At 53.9% G+C, this 14,410-nt stretch overlaps 1 protein-coding gene across 3 annotated transcripts in view; it reads right to left on the bottom strand.

Moving 5' to 3' along the window:
- ANKRD11 (ankyrin repeat domain containing 11) overlaps positions 1 to 14,410 on the bottom strand; it is a 125,126-nt gene that overhangs the window by 87,271 nt on the left and 23,445 nt on the right. The window lies entirely within an intron of this gene.

A 14,410-nucleotide genomic window follows, 5' to 3' on the forward strand; every position in this document is an offset into this window, starting at 1 on the left:
TACAGCCTCCTTTCAGGTAACTGTAGAGAGCGATGAGGTCGCCCCTGAGCCTCCTCTTCTCCAGGCTGAACAAGCCCAGCTCCCTCAGCCGCTCCTCGTAAGACTTGTTCTCCAGACCCCTCACCAGCTTGGTCGCCCTTCTCTGGACTCGCTCGAGCACGTCCATGTCCTTCCTGTAGCGAGGGGCCCAGAACTGAACACAGTACTCGAGGTGCGGCCTCACCAGAGCCGAGTACAGGGGCACAATCACTTCCCTCGACCTGCTGGCCACACTGCTTCTTATACAGGCCAGGATGCCGTTGGCCTTCTTGGCCACCTGAGCACACTGCTGGCTCATATTCAGCCGACTATCCACCAATACTCCCAGGTCCTTCTCGGCCAGGCAGCTTTCCAGCCACTCATCTCCCAGCCTGTAGCTCTGCTTGGGGTTGTTGCAGCCCAGGTGCAGGACCCGGCACTTGGCCTTGCTGAACCTCATACAGTTGGCCTCAGCCCATCGGTCCAGCCTATCCAGATCCTCCTGCAGAGCCTTCCTGCCCTCGAGCAGATCGACACACGCACTTAGCTTGGTGTCATCTGCAAACTTACTGAGGGTGCACTGGACGCCCTCATCCAGATCACCAATAAAGATATTGAAGAGGACCGGCCCCAGTACCGAGCCCTGGGGGACTCCACTAGTGACCGGCCTCCAACCAGATTTGACTCCATTCACCACAACTCTCTGGGCCCGGCCATCCAGCCAGTTTCTAACCCAGCGAAGCATACGCCAGTCCAAGCCCCGAGCAGCCAGTTTCTTGAGGAGAATGTTGTGGGGAATGTTGTGTTCCATCAGGACAACCCTGCCAGGCCCAACCAGACCCCCAGGGCAGGCGGTCACAGCGAGCACGAGCCTACCTGGCTCCGCCGGGCTCTCGAGCACGGCCGCGTCTGGGGACGACGGCAGCGAGGAGACAGCTGTTCCTCCAGTAGCTGTCATGCTCGGGCTGAAGCGAGAACATCTGCCGCCTCCCTCCGAAAGCCGCTGCTCACGTCAGGAAATCCTGCATCCGAACCCAACGCCTCCCTGTCCCCAGGGCCGCGAGGCAGCAGCGCGGTGCCGCAGCCCCGCCGCACGAAGCAACAGGCACGGGTGCTGCAGGAACACCCCGAGGGACTCGGCCGCCCCGTGTTAACCCCCGGGCAGGTGCCGAGGCCTCTGGTGTGCCCCAAGCCGGGCAGAAACCCGCAAACGGTGCCGGGCTGTGGTCAGGAACCGATGCAAGGTAAAGCAAAATAGACGGGGATTAGCTGAGAAACCCCTGCCGGGAGCCGGGGCGAGTGCCAAACTGTGGCACGAGAGATTAGCGCTTGCAGAGGCGTTACCACTATGAAACATCTGAAAAAAGGGAATTTTTCTAGAACTTCTCTAGAGTTATCTGCAGTCAGCTGCCATGCACGGAGGACGATACAACTGCGCTGAGCAGCAGGGAGACTTCTGCCCAGGTACGTTTAGTAGCAAAGGGCAACAGACCTTTCCCATGCCATGCCACTGCTAGGCAAAAATTTAAAGGTAAACCTAGAGACAATTTCATAGGTCATTTCCACAGTCATTAAGATGCAAGAAAGTTAATTTCCAGAACGTTCCAGAAGTTCCTCTAACTGCTCTCCTCCGTGTGTCGATATCGCCTTAGACGCAGCAGAGGCCCCGCTCAATTTGTGAGCCCCAACAAATCCCCTTCAGGCAGGGATTTCAACAAACACTAAGTAGGATCTGTAAACTTTATTATCAAAGGAGAATGCCTTAAAAAAAAGAAAAAGAACAACTCGGAGCATTCTTTTTGCCCATTGTGAGAAAATTCGCAAGCCTTTGGCCACATACCGCGTTTCCATTTTCTTGCATGCTCTTTCATATCTGGCTTTGACTCGGGATCTGTCCACACATTCCAGCAATAAATGACACTAACTGGAGTCATTCTTTAAAATATCTGTCAAATATAATTCTTCCACTGTTTCGATTCTCACTGACTTGCCCCACAGTGCTGGGATGAAGTCATAAATTATACGCCCCGCCACTCAATTTTCCCTGATTGTTTGGTAGAACCTCTCCACTAATAACCAGCGATCATCAGCCACCTCGTGGCTTAAGTGGTTTCCAATCATGAAAGATTTATCCACTGTGACTTCCAGTCAATCACGGAGACACCGAAATGGCTATCAGGCACTCTCATCTCCAGACCACAAGATGAGCAGACAGACTCCAGAGACACGGGAAAGCAGATCGGAGTGCTGACTCCAGACACCCAAAATCAGAGAGAAGCTGCAACAGCTGGGTCTAAGAACCACGTTTATCTTTGCGAGGAAGTCAAAAGCCCAGGGCCAGAGCACAAATTCGGCTCTGAAGCAACTTGCCTGGGTCACAGCGCACCCAGAGAGCCCAAGAGAGGACTCTGTACTGAAGGACACACCAGAAAGAGCTGTGCACTGGGACGATGTGCAGGGAAGCCCTTCCCCTACCTAAGGGAGGCAACGCGGTGGCTGACAGCTGCCTTCAAGCATCCCACAGCAGAACAACCCCAAACACCCAATGCCAGCTACCCCCTGAGGTCAACAGGGCTCCAGGACGTAAGGGGAAGAGGAACGAAGCTGCCTTCGGGAGCAGGAACACGCTCCTCCTGCCTGCAGCGCCGGGAGGGTGGGCTCCGAAGGGACAGTCCTCCAGGGAAGGCTCTGACACCACGTGAAAAATGAAGTTTAGAAAAAGAGAGGAGAGGCAACAGGTGCCGAGCACCATGGCACTGAAGTCCAAGGCGCAGATACATCTGCACAAGCTAAAAACCAGCTGTGCTCAGGTTTGGGGTCTGTGCTCCCCGCAGGCAGCCGAGGGTTTTGGGAGCGAGACGTGGAAGCCTACCTGCGGCATCGCGCCCGCGGGCCCCCGACGGGCTGCAGTCACCGGGGAGCACCTGCTACTGACGGGCACGTGGAAAAGGATCAGCTAACGTGGCAAACCTGGCCATGGGAAAGGCCACCACAAAAAGACCTGATGTCTTCACCGTGCTCTCTTGCTCACATGTATCGAGCAGTCTCAAGCTCGCTAAAACTCATCAGCTGGTATTATAACAAGCACAGGAGGTGAGCGGGGTGGCACAGACGGCAGCCACCAGGTTCCCACTGCCCTCGGCATGCCCCAGAGGGGACACCAGCGCCGGCCGAGTCGGGGCAGTGCCCGCAGGTCTGTGGACGGACAGCACAACGTGGCTGATTGAGGGCCAAGCACGCCTGCACGGCGGAACAGGGCTACGGGGATTAGTTGCTCCAGAACGAAAACTAGAAGAGTAAGCACAATTTATTTTGCCACGTTCTTAAAATGAAATAAGAAAACATTTAAACACTACAGCTTATTTAGATAATACACACTGGAAGACATCTTTTACTGCTGGCAGCTTGAAAGAAAAGAACATAATTACAATTCCAAGCATGAAATGAGCTCTCTTCCACACATGCCTGAACCAAGTCTAACTGTTCCACCAGCTGTAGTGAATCAAAGCAGGCAGAATTAAACAGAAAGGACCTGGAAGCAGCAGCTCTTGCTGCCTTTAACCCAGTAATTGCATGGCACCTGGATCCGGGAGGAGGACCGGAGGATTTAGCAGTTTCAGATGTGCAGCTGATGCAGGGCACGGAGCATTTGATCTCCCTGGAATGCCGGACCCCGAACAATGCATCTGTGTGCTGGCCCACCACACGCCCGGGTGTGGGCCCGCGGGATATATAAAAGCTAACATTATACTGCAATTGAAAAGAAAAAAGCCACAGCGTGAGCTCGACTGTTGTTTAACAAAGAGAAAAACAATAGCAGCTTTGGTCTCGAGGATCTGCCAGAATGACCACTGGCCACTTCCAGACACATTCCTTGTTCAAGCACTTCAATGCCGCCTTGCCCCATCAGCTGTCTGAAGTCACGAAGGTGTAAAGGGGGAGACTAAACCCCAACCACGGCGACATCTGCATCTCTGCCCTGCCCGAGAGGTTGTTGAAATGGTTCTAGCCCAGAGCTACTGGCCTCCAGTCCTTGCAGAGAAAGCAGGTCCCGACTTTTCCCCCTTTTGAAGGGCACACACCCCCTCACCTCTCACTCCCCAGCGGTTTCACATCTGCTTTCTTCAAAGGGGGCAAGCCCCCATGGTGCAGGACTGAAAATGATGAAAAAGCAGCCCCCGTGAAGCTGCTTCTCCTGTGGACCCACTGCAGGCCCCCAGCCCCGCTGCGAGCAGAGCGCGGCCGCAGGCACCGCACGTGCGGGGACACCGCCGTCCCCCGGTCACCCGTGCAGGGGAACAAAGCTGGGCTGCCTGGGGAACGAAAATAAACAACACGAAGTCAGCACTGCAAGGCTAGGAGCCTGGTCCTGCGTTCGCACAGATTCCCACAAGAACGTAATTCTTTTGAGACGAGTAGCTGAGAAAGCTGCTGTCTGTATTTCTGTCGGGGAATGCCTGGCAGATGTGGACGTGACCATCTCTCCCCGGGAGCCTCGCACTAACAGAGCGAGCTGCCAGGGCGTGCAGAGGAGACACAACGCGGAGGAGCTCAGGGGACGGGGCCGTGGCAGCCCCAAAGGATGCCCTGACAGCCCTGGGATGGAGCCAGGGCCAGGGCTGAGTACGGCCCCGTAGAGGGGGAGCCCAGCCTGAAGGGACGATGAATGCACGCTCACCTCCAGCACCGGCGAGGCAGCGATCTGCCCGGCACAAGAGCTGCAAGGCCGCTGTTAGCAGAGTCTTAACGTGCCCAGGAAAAAGATCAAAGACTATTCTCCTGGCCGAAAGCAGCAGACGTTTCCCTTTTCAGCCTGTGTACGCACGCATCTATTTCCATAAACACGCCTGCTGCGGAAACAAAAGCAGAAGCGCCGGCACAGCCCCGCAGAGCGGTGCCACCGAGCCCCCGGTGCTGCTGCACGTTATTTCGCCCTGATGTCATTTCACAGGCCGCGAGTGGCCGGCTGCTCACATCCCCTTACGGGACACCAACACCATCAGCGGCGTGCATCAGTAGCCGGGACCAGAGGTGCAGCAGCTCACACGTACCGTGCTGATACGGTCTCCAAATTTCAGCCCAGCCCTCGCAGCAACGTATGAGGACCGGCGCCTTCGGCTCCGAGCCCTGCGAGGGCACGAGCAGGCGGAGGGAAGGCACGGTGACCTGGTCCGCGCTCAGGCTTTCGGGCAAAAAGCAGAGCAGCTGGTGTTAAGTTCACTTTCCTGTCCTTGCAGCTGAATTCAAATACAACGTTTACGTTTTGGTGGTTGCAATTGCTGCAATTTCAGCTATTGCAGAGAGCTTCACGTGAAGAGTTTAAACATAGGATTTTCTACAATAAACTAAAAATAAGGAAAACCAACAAGAACAAAAATTAGGAACTTTCTATATTAAACTTTAGTGTGTGTGTGTATAGATCTATCAACATGTCTATTGACTTCTTCTGCTTTAAATCATCTCCATGCACATGGATCTTTCCTTCCCCATTTTTCAACCCCGAAAGAATTACCGTTTCTTTCCAGACAGGAACTGCTGCCAACATTCTGGAGGGCTGAAGTCCAAACCACACATAGTTCAACAACAGCAGAGTTTAACAAAAAGTAAAACTATAGCTTTTTTTTTTTTAATTATACCTTGTGAAAGTATGGCTGAGTAGGAGGAAAAAAAGTCAAAAGTCATCAATTAATTCCTGAGTAATAAAGAAGGTTTATAGCACAGTCGAATATATATTCTACCCAGTTTATCTGATTTATCACCATCCTTTAATGTCTAAATTCAAGGTGGCTCTGCAGAAAAGCATACGCTGCTCTGCAATTCTAATTAATTTCTGGACTCTCAGCCACTTTAGTAGATGTTTATAGGCAAGGGCTTCATAACTAGGCCAATGCAGGGAGGTGAAGCCTAGATTCCCATTCACCCAGCAGAAAGCACCCGAATCGAGTCCCTTCCCCTGGCGTCCCCAAGATTTTCAACAGGAAAAAAATCCAACTTTGAGCCCTCTTTCAACACCTTTTAATTACAGCCTGCACAGGACCATGGCCTGACCAACACCCAGGCTTCCTCCCAAGCTCCAGAGCACGGCTCTTCATCGTCATCGTCAGAAACGCAGACTTTTAAAATAAAAACGTCTGTATCAAGCGGCAAAGCTGCTTTGCCCATGGCAGAAAAGGAACTGGAATGAGCAAACGGCGACTACAATCACTCGGGGGTGTCTGACAGACTCCTCCAGTTTTCACCTTCAAATGCTAAAGCCGTGAGCACTTACGGTTTTAACAAAAAATACATTATTACTTCTTTGCCCAGTACACTCTGTCCTCCTCGTTTTTATCCGAGAGTTGATCCAAAGACATTTAACAAGGACTACGCAAAAATAGCCCAGTGTTTTCCTCATTCCTCTGAGCTACTGTAAATCAAACATGGATGCAGGAACTATTTCTGCGGACAAAGGAAAGCTCCGCACGGGGAAGAACACACCTGTGCGGGTTTTGTTGTTGTTTTAAGGGAACATTCCCTGAACAGGGCATTCCCTGCCACGACACCAGCCTCAAGCCGCCGTCTCCTCGTGGCGAGAGCGGCACCAGCGCCGCGGCCCTCTGCAAGGAGCCAGAACTTCTGCGGCCCCGCTGGGAGCAGGCGGGTCGTGTGACAGCAAAGAGCTCCCTCTCCTCGCAGTCCGCGTTGAGGCTGGGTATTTGTTAGCTTAGCACCGGCGAACACCAAGCAGATCTGCAGCAGCACCTTGGCGGGACCCAAACTGCCGGCTGCTGGCCCGGCACGTGGAAGCCGCCAGCAAGCGGGCGACCAGACGGGTGGCTGAGCGCGGCCCTGACGGCTGTTTCGGCGTGCGCAAACCCAGCACGCCGAGCTTTCTGTTCACATGATTTGCTTACTAAATTTTGCCCCAGTGCCCAGGGGCATTTGGGCACGCAAGGTTGGGAAACGCCGGTGCTGCAGCCAAGGCACGCACGTTGCACAGCTCCTCGCAAACACGTCACTGGAATTCCAGGCTGCTATTATGCACAACCCATTGCTCTAGTTATCTGTCCCGAAGATCTAATTAATCCTCTTGCTCATCGCAGCCTAAGCTCACGCAGGAGTGTCTCAAAGCTTGGTGCGGTTTCGCAAGTATGAAAAATAGATTAAACAGCTCCGGGGACTGCTGTGGGAGGGGAGGTGTCAGCCCGCATTCCTCTCACCCCGGCAGACACACAGTGCCACGCGGGACTCGGATGCAAACCTCTCTTGGTCCCCGTCCCACATTCCTTCCAGACCACGGGAATAAGCCCCAGTAACAGATATTTCGCTGCAGCAATCCACGCTTCGGCTCCCAGCACAGATGCCCTTGAAGCAGACATTTAAAGCCGTGTGCGCGCACCGAGCCGCCCGTGTGCGCCTGGTGCCGTGCTGTAAAGCTTTCCTACCTTCAGCAAGATCACGGGGTCAAGGGCAGGAGGACAGTTACCGAACCTTTAACCAGAGCAAAAGGTACGCTGCTGTTTTCTTCTCCCAGCATAAGCAAAACAAGCAGCATTCACCTCCAGGTCCTCCTCATGTCAAAGCACTGGGAACCCAAGACACTGGAGGAGGAAGGGAACCGCGCTGCATGCAGAGCGCGGAGCTGCCGCTGCCTCCCCGCTACCAGCTCCCTTAGACAGAGATCTCCCTTTAGGCAGTTTAAAAGCACCATGAAAAACTGGAGGGGGGAAAAAAAAAAATCAGGACTGGCCAGCTGCTAGGGCCAGGTGCAGTTCTAGCTGCTGACAGGAAAAAGACGCAGGATTTTTTCGTAATATACTTGTTTTCGTGATTTTATTTTGTCCAGTTATTTACTACCTGTTGTCATTTGGTTCTCTGGTTCCTCATAACTCTCGTACAGCACTAAATCTGTGTCACGCTGCTAATTAATACCATCTACAATATATCACCCACTGGCTCACTATCAGCCTCTGTGGTTGCTTGCTCAAGCTAACTCAGGAGCAGCAGAGTTGCTTCCTTTAGAGTTGCCCAACAGCAAAGGAAGCCTTCACGAAAAATCTCACAGCTCCAAGCTCCAAAGCAAAGCTCTCCACTGAATGTTTTTCCACTAACTTAAAATAAATTTCTGTGAGTATTTATTTCCTACATTATCTCCAACCAAAACGTGCATTTCTATCACGGCACTTAACTCCAATTAAGAAAAAGTTGAGAGGCTTCCTGTAAAAAACAAATACAGGATATTGGCAAGACTACAAGAATGAGGTAGAAACTACTGAAGACAACAAAATAATTTTCTTCTGACTAGGTGACACAGAAAGGAAGTACAGCTCTTACGGGACTCCAGCAGCAAGGCTGAGAGTAACCAGAGAGTAACCAGAGCCCTTGGACACCGACCTTCGCACCCTGACACCGCCAAACCCTGAGAAGTCACATAGTGGGTACGGATGACCAAAATGAAGGAGCTCATCCCTCCACATTCACCTCCGAGGAGGAAGCCCCAAGCTTTTCCCCCCGCCAGCCTGGCATCAGCACTCGGCCGCGCGCTGCTCACGTGCTACGGCCGGAACGCCGCAGGTACACGTCACCGTGCTTCGGCGTACGTTGAGAGCCCGCCCGCAGGCATCGAGCTGAAGCTCCAAAGGCAGTTCCTGCTCCTGCAGACCGGACGAGACGGCTGCTGAGCGGGCAGAGGGCGCAGGGCTGGGGAGCTGCATGGCCGCTGGCCAGAGCCCTCAGACAGAGGCCCTGCTGTTTGGGCAGGCACCGAAAGGAGCGCGCTGAACGCCAGGGGTGCAGTAAGGAAGAGGGGAAAACCCCTGAGGAGCACCTGTCCTCGGGCTGCAAAGTCCTCCGGGACTAAGCACGGCATCACCCGCCGGCTGTGGGACAGCACCGAAGACAATCCCAGCGAGCAAGACCTCACGTCCCACATACCGTCGTGTGTCTATTTGATGTCAGCCTGTTCTGACTCCGCGACTTCACCCTGGAAGCGAAGCCCCAGCTGCGGACACGGGGTGCAGCACGTCCGTCCCACCACAGAAGCTGTTTCCCCTGTCCCCGTCCTCCAGGATGGCAGCGGCCCCGGCACGCCACTGTCCCCACGACCCTCATTGCCACCAGCAGCCACCACGCACCAGAGCTACAAATCCAGCCCACGTGGGTTATTAATTCACTTTGACAAAAAAGAAGTAAGTGAACAAAACGAAAAGCCATCACCGGTTTTCCTTGCGACGGCAAACAACGTTCATTTGCAGTGGCAATTTCCTAAAATAAGTCGTAGGCATGCCTACCGTCTCCTCGCTCTCAGGGGCGGTTAACCCAGAAAGGTGAAGTTGCACAAGAACATTCCTGTTTGATAAGGGAGACCCACGCATCGACTTAATCCGAAATAGCTATTGTGCTCTGAAGTAACCTCAAATATCGGGAGCCATTTGAATTTAAATTCCAAATAAATTTAGATGAGAGATTAAAGAAGGCAGTTTTGCCTTTCCAGCGCTGGAGACGTCGTTTTTCCGTGCTCCCTCGTCGCAAGGGACAAACAAGGGAGAGGATTTACACCCCGGCTCCTCCGAAACACAAAGAACGTGAGTGATTTTTGCAGCGACTTTGCGGCAGGAACAGATGGCTACAGGCAATAGTATTGACAACTTCGCAGGCTCCCGCCCCCAAAGGTGAGCTTCGAAAGTCTGCTGTGAATTCCAGACTTGAAGCCGCTCCAGCCGAGACGCCCGCCCTGGGGCGAGCGGAGAGCTCCAGCCGGTGCCGCCAGGCTCCTGAACCCACCTGGTTTCGCTTGTGCCCATGCTGCCGCTGCTTTCTGTGGCTGCTGCCCCACGAGGCCCCCAGGATCGGGCGCCTGCCCACCCGGACAACGCCACGTCCAAGGACAGGAGGGTCCCCAGCGAGACGCCTGCTGTCCCCCTCTCCCTGCTACCTTCACACCTGGAAGACACCAGCCCGGCCAGGCTCAGCCCAAGATCAAAGCAACTAAAAAGCCTTAACTTGCCAGATGATCTCAGTGAAGCTCTCCTTGAGTTTCTGCTGGATAAGTCCAAGCTGCTAAAATACAGGGATAACACGCGGAGCTGGAAAAGCTGTCGGAATACCTGAGTTCTCAAGCATCTAATTAAGCCAGCAATGAATTAGGCTGAGCCTGCAGGTTTCAGCCCCTGTTGTCCCATTCTTCTAAAATTGGAGCTTCATCAAGAATTTAACTATGGCACAGAAATAATGATGCTGCTTACAACAACAGCAATCCCCCCCTTTTACGAGCAGGCAGGGGCGGAGGGGCTGCACCTGCCTGTTACCCCCCTGCACCCAGCCGAAGCCTCTCGCACACGAGGCTCCCACCAGTCCCCACCACGGCACGAGGACCACCAGCCCACCAGGTGCGCGGCCGCTCCGCTCAACGTGCCCAAGTCCCTCGGCACGCACGCGACACCAACACATAACCCAGAACGCCAAGAATTCACAGAACGGAGGAGGTCGAATGGGAAAACCACCCGGGGAACAACTGAACTATTATTTCAAAGAGCGAAAGATGAGGGAAGGCAAACGCCCCGAGCCATTATTCATTCAAGAAATACAAGAGGGAGCCCGGTCTTATCAGCAGGCCCGTGGTCTGCAGGCTCCTTAGGGGAGGAACAGATTGCGCACCTCTTGCTGCCAAACGCATCATCTGCGCTTAATCACGGCGTGATGGATATCTCCTGCAAACAAGCGACTCCGGCCGCGCTTGGTGCAATCCTGCTATTCCACTCCAAAGCCCGGCAGCTCACGCCCAGAGCGTCACCTCGCAGGGCACCGACCACAACTTCGCTCCAGGCCGCGCGCCGGGGCTACGCCAGGCAAGCAGCAGAGACAGCAGCGAACGCAGCAGCCGCTCCAAGCGCCGCACCTGGCTTCTGCAGCGAGTCCTCAAGGCGTGAGGCTCCTTGGAGCGCTCCTGCTTTTGGAAAGGTCTCCCACAGGAACACCGCTCGTAGCACAACGATGCAAGCGGGGACCGGCAGCTTCGCGTGCTGAGAACCTCCCCAAAATCCTGCCACCGATGCGTCACCGTGCCCGTGCCCCTCGCAGGAACTTCCCCGCGTGGAAGAAGCAGCCTCATGTCTGGAGGTAACGACTGGTGCGCCCTCCCCATTAGAAGCCTGCTGTAATGAACGTGCTCCTGAACACAGCTGTGATTCCTGAGGGTAGAGCACATTAGCTGATACAGCCACTAAATCCTAACCTAAAAGCATATATATTTTTTAAGCGAGGATTGTCGTGGTCAGAGCACAGCCCCTTCATGAAAATAAAATTACTCAAAACCAAGGAGAGTCAAAAAAGTCTATTTTCATTCTCTTTAGGTATTTACAGCAAAGGCTTTGTCCAGCTCGAAACAGAACACGAGGAAGAAAGAAGCGCTGTATTTGGTTGTGGGTTGTTCTTGCTAGAACCTCCTTCTGTGTCACGGCGCGCACAGACCTGATCTGCACCCGAAGAACAAGTCCAACACCGCATGTCTCAGACGCTCCTGCTCGGTTCAAACCTGTTCGTTAAAGATGCTCTGCTACGCGCGTGTGCCAGGCGAGCTTATTAGCAGTGGAAAGGTTCCTGAGAGGGAATTAATGTGAGCGCTCCGCTCACCAACATCTGACATGCGAGAGAGGAGCCTCCCTACCTACACTGCTCCTAAAAGGTGCGCTCAAATTGAGGGCGTGTAGGTGGCAGCTGCCAAAAATGGCATGTGAGTAACATTCGCAATTTAACAAATCCTGATAAAATGCAGGGGACTGTAACAGCAGCAATTCAAACACTCAAATCAAATGCTTATGCTGAGATCACATCTGAAAATCCGGCTTTTTCACTGGGGCGGGGAAGGATTTTAAAGCTCGTTTCTGCAGGTCGCAGCAGCGCTGTGTCCAGAAGCTCGCGTCCCTGTGACCCACGAAGAAACCTCGGCTCACAAGAAAGCCACCTCAGCTTACGGCGAAGATAGGACTTCAAACACTGAGCTTGAATTCGACTCGTGTGCGTATCTCATCGCAGTGCTGGCCATTACGGGGTGCAAGAAGGGCCGGGGCCTACTGAAGCCCACCTGCCCCAGGCAGGGACATCAATGTAGGGGAGCTCTTGGGCTCCCCCAAAACTGGGAGCTATTTATCACCAAGTTTAGTATTTTTTTTTTTATTTATGTTTTGAAACAGTTAAACAAAGTCACATTCCATCTAAACAACGCTGCCATTATTGTAGCATCTGACTTTCAGAGGACAATTCAATTCTGGAAGCATGTACTGTAATTGCTTTTCCACTACCGGCCTCGGCTCTACAATTGTATCCTTCTCGGGAGGTCAGAACAAGGCAAGGCTCCAGCTCTGAAAAAGCAATTCTGTTTAGCAGCACTACCTTATTCATTCTTTTAATCGTACACCTACGTATTCGTTATGAACTCTGTAAAATGCCAGCGCCAAAACCGCCACCAGAAGCCCCTGCGACCTCGCTGCTGCTCCGCGGAAGCCTTGACCCTCTGCCGCCCGAGTGAAGGCGTTCGGAGAGCGCGAACGGCTCCGGCTGCCAGCTCCTACGTGGGGACCGAGCCCCCGAGTTCACCCGGTGTAACGCAGCGGGTCCTTGCTGTAAGCAAGCAGCGAGAAGCTGACGTGGGGACCCTCGCTTGCTTCAAGCGGAACAGTTCAGCAGGAAGCGCTCTGCCTTATTGCTGGGGCTCCGATATTTCGGCTATGTGGCGCCGGCACCTCAGGCACCCACCCCAGCTCCCTTCCTCCACCTAGACGGGCCCTCTGCTTTATCACCACAGGACGCTGAGGAAACTGAGCGTCGTTTGGAGAACCGAAGGTACAGGCTTTGCAGCAACTCCTGCGTTTTGCAATACGGAGCCGTCCACCACGATGGAGAAATCTCGGACTTTCATCACACTTCCTGCGGTGGAAGAGGCCCTCTGCCCCTCCCCAGACGCAGCACACTGTTTTTGCTCCCCCAGCTGCCCCAAACAATCCCCATAAACCTCTGAATAACTGTGCAGAATACCTTGGTGATCTGGTTAAGAGCACAACATCACAACAGCCACGGGAGCACAGGGGTGGATACAGGCCAACCCCCGGGGACTAAGCCCCGAAGACCGGGCTCCCCAGTCTCCACCAGCAGGGAGCCCACCCAACGCCCCTGGCAGCACGCGCTGGGGCACGTGGTGCTTTAGGCAGGGTAAAAACAAACCCCAACCTCACCAAGTCCGCTTTTGTGCCCCCTGCATTTCCATCCACAGGTGTCCCCCCCCCGGCAGCCTCGGGGACAGAAGCCAAGCACGCGGCACTAGCTCTCCTCGGGAGGCAGCAGCAGCAGGTCACCGTCTCAGGGCTCAGCAGGCCAGCCCGCACTGGAGAGCCCCCAGCACGTCCTGCATCCCAGCAGCTCAGGCCAAGAACAGCGCAGCGAGACCCCCACCAACACACACTTTCGGCAATGCAACCGCCAGCCTTTGCAGAGCAGCAAATAAAAGATTGTTTTATTGTAAAAGGTCACTCATCTGTGATCTCTCAGGGCTCAGGAACCCGCACAGCAGCGCCAGTCTTTGTTCCAGAAGTGGGAGAAACGCCCGACCTCGAACAACGATCCCATTCTGCGCAGCGCGACAGCACGTCGCGACACATCTCCAGCCTTCCTCCGCCGGGCTTCTCCAGCCGCGGTTTCAGCAGGACCCACGAGCAACAGCGCAGGGTTTTATGCAAACAAAGCACAAACCACGCAGCGAGCAGGGGCTGAAGGTGGAGCAAAGCTCGTGTGGCACACTCGTCTCGAGGGCAGCCACCACGGACACAGCGCAGGACTCCAGGCTCCCAGTAAGAACTGGGAGCTGCTGGTGGCCAAGAAGCAGGTATAATGATGCCGACAGAAGGCCCGAGAGGCACGGCCCACCCCAGTGCTCTCATCTGTCGGGGCAAGTCATTTTGTCCACATTTTGCAAATTTAAATGAAAGTTACAATAATTAACACTACCCTGTATCAAAAGTATGGTTTGCACTCCATAACCAAACCACCACTTAGACCGAAACTCAGACCGAAACCTCTTTGCACCAAACTCTGCAATACAACGGGTAGTGAACCACCTCTTTCACAGTCAACGCCGGATTCAGCTCCGTTCTCCAGGGATCTGCAGAGCACTCATTAAAGGGTGAGCGCACGCTGCAGCACAGGGTCCCGCACCCGAGGCACTTCAATTACTGCGCGGCAGCAGGGGACAGTCACAGTGCCTCATCTGTTTTTTTTCCCCGTGAAACACTTCCACCACTGCTAATATTCACCAAGGGATGCTAAAATGTCTTGTCTCCATCTGAATACCTCGGAATTATTATAGACAAACTAAATAGTGTTTTTTCCTCAAAACCCAGGACAAAAGAAGCCTACGAGCTTG

Source organism: Anser anser (assembly GCF_964211835.1).
Source record: "Anser anser genome assembly, chromosome: 11".
NCBI lineage: Eukaryota > Metazoa > Chordata > Aves > Anseriformes > Anatidae > Anser > Anser anser.